Source organism: Octopus bimaculoides, chromosome 20, assembly GCF_001194135.2.
Source record: "Octopus bimaculoides isolate UCB-OBI-ISO-001 chromosome 20, ASM119413v2, whole genome shotgun sequence".
Lineage (NCBI taxonomy): Eukaryota > Metazoa > Mollusca > Cephalopoda > Octopoda > Octopodidae > Octopus > Octopus bimaculoides.
The window spans coordinates 10,088,627-10,094,429 of record NC_069000.1 but is presented as its reverse complement, the minus strand read 5'-3'; the positions used below and the strand labels follow the sequence as shown (position 1 = coordinate 10,094,429).

The 5,803-nt window shown below is 37.0% G+C and overlaps 1 protein-coding gene across 7 annotated transcripts in view; it reads left to right on the top strand.

The window, feature by feature from the left end:
• The window catches only part of LOC106875384 (uncharacterized), a 427,703-nt gene that overhangs the window by 332,547 nt on the left and 89,353 nt on the right, over positions 1-5,803 (top strand). The window lies entirely within an intron of this gene.

The window sequence follows — 5,803 nt, the reverse complement described above, 5'->3', positions numbered from 1 at the left end:
TCAGTCATTATCACCATCATCAGTCACAGTCATCATCAATCACTTTGATCATCATCATCAGTCATTATCACCATCATCAGTCACAGTCATCATCAATCACTTTGATCATCATCATCATCAGTCACAGTCATCATCAATCACTTTGATCATCATCATCAGTCATCATCACCATTATCAGTGATGGCATTGTTTTATGTACAAAGACAGATATATTGTATGATTTGATTTGCTGAGTGATGTGTAATTCTGAGTAATTTTATTGGGTTGTTCGAAAAGTTTGTGCCGATTTTCCAAAAGGTTCTTCTCACTCAACTCATGTGGTACCCAAACATCGTAGTGATTTGTGTCCCCAATCTTTACCAAGTGCCCATGAACGACGGATTTTGATAGGTTGAGGCGAAAACACCTAAAGCTCCACAAGGCTCCGGCAGGAGATGGTGGCGAACCCTGCTGTACTCTTCCACCACAACTTTCTCTCACTCTTACTTCCTGTTTCTGTCGTGCCTGTATTTCAAAGGGCCAGCCTTGTCACACTGTGTCATGCTGAATATCCCCCGAGAACTACGTTAAGGGTACACGTGTCTGTGGAGTGCTCAGCCACTTGCACGTTAATTTCATGAGCAGGCTGTTCCGTTGATCGGATCAACTGGAACCCTCGACGTCGTAAGCGACGGAATGCCAACAACATCAATACTCAGTGGTAGCTGAATCGCTCATTTATATGTGGATTAGGGAAAAATGCTAATTCCTGAATCTGATTTAGACTTTGCATTAAGAATTCATAACTGCAGCAAGATATTCATGACCGGAGTGAGCCGTTCGCTGATTAAAATAGCTGAAGATCATCACCGCCAACACTGTCATCATCATCATCATCATCATTATCGGCACCGCCACCACCACTACTTTCAGCAGCAGCGACGTCGTCATCTCTGCATTTGTTCCAGCTTCTGAATCATTCATTTTACCAATATCTGTCATCTCGCTGGTTTTAGTTGTATGGTTATCATTTTTAAGACAAAAATCAGGTGGGATATTAGTGGCATTTCTAAAGAATGAGTTTGGTTTAGCCCAATTTAATGCAAGATTATTAAGAATATAGAATTGTTGAGTAATGTTTTTGAGGTTCTTTTTTCAAATCTTTTGTAAGAATCAGTGTTGGAAAGCTGATGTTATAAGTGGACAACAAGGTTAAAAGTTTATGGTATGTAATAAGGTACCGCATCATCATTAGCAACCCACATTACACGATCACTGGACCGACTAGACTATCAGATGCTGTTGCACATCGCTGGTCACAGTGCGCTTTGCATTGTTTTAGTCATCAAATGACACCACCCCGCTGGCTAGGCAAGCAGGCCGAAACTCCCCACTTAATCAAAATGGGACTGGAGCAACATGAAATGACGTACTTTACTCAAGAACACAATTCACCTCTCAGTATGGGAATCGAACCCACGAACTAGCGATCATGAGTACAACGCCCTAACCACTAGACCATGCACCTCCACAAGCAACCTGCATTTTACTCACTTTAGTGATTAAATAGAAGGTTATGCATGTATAGAAAGTTATGTACTGTGCTCCCTACTTCCTATTGTTGTTTGTTCCTTCTCGAGCCATGCCTGGCTCATAAGGGCTGGTGTCCCAGTTTCATTGGCATATAGGTTCCCCACCTGGAGGGGACGCTGGTCTGTTGCACAACTTTCTATTAGTTACCATAAAATAAGAGTATATACATACATATATTCCTCTCTGGACAAGACACATTCCATTGCAGGACTATTCAGTTTTGCCAGCCGGGTGGAATTGACTGGAACAGCATGAAATGAAATGTTTTGCTCAAGAAAACCTGTCACCAAGTCCAGGAGTCAAAACTACAATCTTATACAATCCTGAATCCAACACCCTAACCACTAAGCCATGTCCATCTACTTGACCCTGGGAAGATGAAAAACAAAAGTTTGAACTCAAAGAACATAAAGATCCCTGACTAAATACCACAGGTGTTTTGTCCGACTCGTTACTGATTCTGCCCATTCACCATTATTGTGGTGATGATGATGATGATGATGATGATGATGATGGTTCTGATTGTGGTGGTGGTGGTGACAGTATCATTAGGGTATTCAGTTCTGGTAATTTCTCAGAGTACATTGTAATGTGCATTAAAACACAAATGACAATCAAATGATTAATATTTCCAAATAACAATAATGATGCATAATGATGCACACATATACAGTAATAACACATAATAACATAATAACACATAGACTAGTAATAGCAGTAATTACAATAATAATACAGTAATTACAGTAACCTGATTATGTTGAATGTAAAATAGAAATTCGTAGACATACGTTAAACCCCAGACCTCCTCCATCAATGATAAGGAAGAGTGTTCGACAATGAGGTGCAGAATAGTACTAAATCTAGTTATTTGAGTGTGAGTGTGTGTGTGTGTGTAGATATATTTGTATATGTGTGTGTGTGTTTATATATATATATATATATATATATATCTGAGTGTATTGATGTGTGTAGGTGTAGATATAATTATATTTGTATATGTCTGTTTGTATATATATGCATATGTGTGTCTGTATATATATATGTATGTGTGTGTTGTTCAGCTCTGAGCTAGCAAACCAGTGTGCTGTAAATTTTAATTTGGCTGCTCTTTCTAGCAGTTTTTGTGACTACCTAGATGCTTCTCTTGTTGGCTAGCATCTCCTAATATCTACAAGCATGCAATAGTCTTATCAACAATGTGCTATCCTGTCTGTGACAACTATGGTGATGGTGGTGGGGAACAAGCTGTACCTGTTCTTGGTAACCTGTGAGTAAATACATCTTGAGTATCTGCTAAATATCTGTACAGTGTTCCCACGGTTGACAACTATGGGGTAGAGAAAGTGAACCCATCATACAGCTTTAGTATCTGCTTCATGTCTATACATTGTTCCATTGTGTAACAGCTGTGGGGAAAATGAACTGTTTCTAAAATCTTTAGTATCTACCAGATGTCTGTACGATGTTCCGTTGTGGTACACCTACTGAGGGAAGAAACTAGTCTTGAACCTAGTTATTTGGGATTGAATAGTTTTATAATATCTACTAGACAGACGACAGCCTATATAGTTGATATGATCAGTGAATGAGATAACATTGATTGCCTTCCTCAAACAGAGAGAGAAATATCAATGTTTTTTTAAGATCAGTTTTTACAATCAGTTGTAGTCTTTATGGATACAATTTCACCCTTCATGCACCCACCTAGAAATTCTTACTCAAGTCCCCTTGGCTCACTGATAAAAATTTTTAACTAGATGTGGGAAGAGGGTTAGTGAGAATATAATGTCTAATGCTAGTGGTAGACAGGACAGAGTTCCAATATCACCTACTGCCAGTATCAATAAATAATTTCTCCTTTCATAACAGTAACAGATTATAGAAAGTATGGTGTTTATAACATGTACGGTAAATACAGGAGATGAACAGTAACATGGGGCAGGGTGCAATCTATCAGAATATGCAAAATTAACATACAAGAACGCAACTGGGTATCAGACATATTGATAAATGTATAATGTATGCAAGCAGATAACTGCTTGTGTAATGCAATTATTTGTTGTGATGGGTAAAAAAAAAAATGTACTGTATGTTAGGGTTTGAAGAAAACTGGTAGAGATAGACTAACCCAATGTGTGAAGGGAGAATGATTAGGACAAGCCCAGGAATGTTCAGTGTCACATATGGAATTACATAAAAATTAATTCATAGGTGCAGGAGTGGCTGTGTGGTAAGTAGCTTGCTTACCAACCACATGGTCCGGGTTCAGTCCCACTGCGTGGCACCTTGGGCAAGTGTCTTCTACTATAGCCTCGGGCCGACCAAGACCTTGTGAGTGGATTTGGGAGACAGAAACTGAAAGAGGCCCATCGTATATATGTATATGTGTGTTTGTGTGTCTGTGTTTGTCCTCCCAACATCGCTTGACAACCGATGCTGGTGTGTTTACGTCCCCGTAACTTAGCATTTCAGCAAAAGAGACCGATAGAATAAGTACTAGGCTTACAAAGAATAAGTCCTGGGGTCGATTTGCTCGACTAAAGGCGGTGCTCCAGCATGGCCACAGTCAAATGACTGAAACAAGTAAAAGAGTAAAGAGATATGCTGTCATTTGTTAACTTACTACTTATCAAGTAACAGCATCTTTCTATTAGCATAAAGAAATGGGATGCAGTACACACAGTGGTTGGCATTAAGCAGGACCTGCTACTGTGGAAACTATGACAAGCTGCTTGCTGGACTCTATCAAACTGTCCAACCTATGCTGAGCTGGTGAGAGGAATTTTATACAGTTCCTTGACCAATTAGAAATTGCATCCCAATCTCCCTTAAATAACACCTCACCAATTTTAAAGACAGTCATTAAGATGCTCTTAAATACTTGGAGAAAATTTTTAAAAAATGATATGGTAATAGCTGAAGTCCTCTTTGATCAGAAGTCTGTTCAATTAAGGCCAAACTGAGACTAAACTTACAGCCGAAGGGACAACTTTATAGTGGGATGGAAAGTTGGACATACAAGTAACTGTCCTGAGAATGATGGCTGATATGTTTTACTGAGGACTCTAAGAAAAGAACTGCAATAGTAATAAAAGAATTGTTCAGGGTCAGTGCTTGAAAACAAGAACAAAAAAAAGAGAGAAATTGTCAAAGAATCATGTACGCAAATAATTAAAGTAAACCATTGTTTCACACAGTTTGAAGTTTCCTTTATTTTTCTTGTTTGGTTATTTCGTTATTTCTTTTCTTTTCTTTTTTTTTTGTTCTTGTTTTTGTGCGTTATGAAACGTGTAAGGAAAGGAAACAGGAAGTAATTTATTATGAACATTATTGAATTATATAATACATAAAACAGTTGGCATTCTCTCTCTCTTTCTCTCCCCCCTTTCTTTCTCTCCCTCTTCTTTCTCTGGCCCTCTCCTCCCTTTGAACCCCACCACTAACACCACCACCACCACATTATATAACTGAAGTCCCTTACTGTTATCCAATCAGGACTTTAGTAACTTGTTTCTTTTCATCTCAGACTTTTTTCTAACTTCACTAAAAAGCAAAAATTAATTTGTTTTCCTCATAATAACAACAACAATAATAATAACAATAATAACAATAATAATAATAATGATTTATTCATTTATTTTTAATCATAACAGTAACACGAACGACTGTTGTACTACAACACCTACTACCAATAATAATAGTTTGTTTTTATTTATGTTTAGTTATAACAGCTCCAACAACTGTACTACAAATACTACTACTACTACTAATAATAATAATAATAATAATAATAATAATAATAATGATGATGATAGCAACTATAATAATAGCAGTAGTAGTAGTAGTAATAATAATAATAATAGTGACTATAATAACTAATTATTATTGTTGTTTACCACATTTTTACTCCCTAACTCGTTCCTCTGTTTTTATTGACTCAGTCGCTTTGTAAGGAAAATTAAGTTTCTTTCCAATATTTCCAACTATAATGAACTCTTCCATCTCTCTCTCTCCCTCTCTCTCTTTCTCTTTCTCCCTTCCCACCTCTCTCCAGCATCGTAATTAGATATCAGCTTACCATTCCTGTATTATTATTATTATTATTATTATTATTATTGTTATTTTTAAAAATGTGTGTGCGTGTATATATATATATACATACATGCATATGTATGTATGTGTGTGTATATATATATATATATATATATATATATATATGTCTGTTGTT